Source organism: Apostichopus japonicus, chromosome 3, assembly GCF_037975245.1.
Source record: "Apostichopus japonicus isolate 1M-3 chromosome 3, ASM3797524v1, whole genome shotgun sequence".
Classification (NCBI taxonomy): Eukaryota; Metazoa; Echinodermata; class Holothuroidea; order Aspidochirotida; family Stichopodidae; genus Apostichopus; species Apostichopus japonicus.
Window position 1 is genome coordinate 21,354,960 of NC_092563.1, and position 2,061 is coordinate 21,357,020.

Here is a 2,061-nt window from a genome sequence, read left to right on the forward strand (position 1 = left end):
GGTCAATATGTCCACAGAGAAAGTGGAAACTTTGAAAACATGATATCCCGAAAATGGAAACTTGGTTGCATTGATCTCACATCTATTATAATGGTATGGCTGAGGTCAAATGTCACTTTAATACACCATATGTTAAAGCAAGCTCAAATATTGTAACCTTTTATGTCAAGACTAGAAACGTGGAATACTATGTTTATGTAGATGTCTGATATAAAGTAGATGTACTTAGTGAAATTGAAAGGTCTTTTGAGGTCATGTCAGGTCAAACATGCCACACCTTGTTAACACACATACGTATCTTCGGAAGTCAATGAGTTAAGGTATTCTGATCCCCATATAATCCAGCTCACTATATATCATCAAAGCATGTACTATACATGTAGCTTTGTATGTTATATTACACATGACCAGACATGTCTTCTGATAGATCATTAACATTGAATGAAGAAGTCAGCTTTAGTTGTGCAGATTGCTTCTTACAAAGCCCCCATTTTTGATTATACACATCTGATAATACTAACATTCTGTATGGTTTTTGATAAAGTATATATACCATTTAACTGGTAACCATACATCCTTGGATACATATATTCAAATGAGAAAGATGTAGATGCCATTTAAGGTCATCAGTATTGCCCCAAATAGTGTAGCCTTCTTAAAGTTGCTAGAAGTTACCAAAAATTCTTTCCTGGAGGCTCTATTTTTCCGACGTTTCCCAGACAATAAAGCCGCCTTGGTTCAATTAGACAGTCCGTAAATGTGTCAGCCATGAACCAAGGAGGCTGCAAGTTTAATATCCTCAGTATTGTTACCAGGATCTTAAAAGGTCTTCAAAATGTTTGCCTCCGTTTGGAAAAACTTACGTCCCTACATTCCTCTATGAAAACATGCACTTCCAAATACCACTACAGGAATGCACAACCCTTAGTTATAATGCCCCCGGAAAAAACATTGGCTTTTGCAAAATGGAAGCCTGTAGTGATAGGTCTTTAATGTGCACGAAAAAAAAACGAAAAAAGCTGTAAATAGTTTACAACAATAAACTTACTGTCAAATTCTGAAGCGGGAAAGATTGCCGTAGATTAGTTACCATATATGCTAGCCTAGGCATCATGCAGTGCACATTGCTGTAAGGCTGTAATGCTATAATGGCTATACTTTTGACGAAGTATATAGTTTACACTCACAAACTATTTGACAGAAGCATGTGGGGAATGGGACCGCAAAAATTTAGTTTGCGATGAAGAAATTACTGTGGTGTGAATGCACCATTTGAAAATGCGCCCTTTAATACCACTGCCCTAACAGTTTACCTGCCTCGGGCATTTGAATAGGCTCGCAGTAGATCGTGGGAATTTGAGCTGAGGAAATGACTTTTCCATGCTCGTTCCTTTTGCTAGGCTTGGCGAATTGATTGCATAACACACAGGCTAATGTTCCAGACCAATAACCTTGAAAGGTGCAGAAGTGGTCAGTGGCGAAAAATGAATGGCAGTCTTACTAAGGGACGGATTTTCAAATTTGGAAAGGCATCGTTTTCTATTTGCAGCATGAAAATCTCTGTAATGGGAGTATTGTTATAATTCTCTCTACTCTGCGGTTGATTGTACATTGCTGATTAAGTTGTTTGCAAAAAAAGTCAATCATCTGTACAAAGGATTGGGGAAATTTGGTTCTTTGAATAGTTGTGTGATTTTTAAAAGAAAGAAAGAAATAAGAAAAGAAAGATATTTATTCCAAAAATTGTTTGTTATAATTTGCATAGGCCTAGTTGTGAGTGTGTACTTGGGGTTTCTTGCTCTCCCCCACCCCCAAAAAAGCTTGCATCCGCAGGTTTTTCATCACTGGCTAAAAAAGCGTCCCAGACGCAACATCCTCAGTTTGTAACGATGCTGTGTCTGTTGAAATCTGAGCATCAGTGACCATTTTTTGACTTGCTAGCACATTTGGGGACAATACTGATTCTTACAAATTTTGTAATATTACACCACAATCGACCTGAAACCATTTTTTTACCCCCCCCCCTCCCCCTTCTTCATCTATGTAATCCTGACCTCTTAA

The 2,061-nt window shown here is 37.8% G+C and overlaps 1 protein-coding gene across 1 annotated transcript in view; it reads left to right on the top strand.

The window, feature by feature from the left end:
- LOC139965439 (uncharacterized) overlaps positions 1–2,061 on the top strand; it is a gene marked incomplete in the record, with an annotated part of 200,375 nt that overhangs the window by 80,685 nt on the left and 117,629 nt on the right.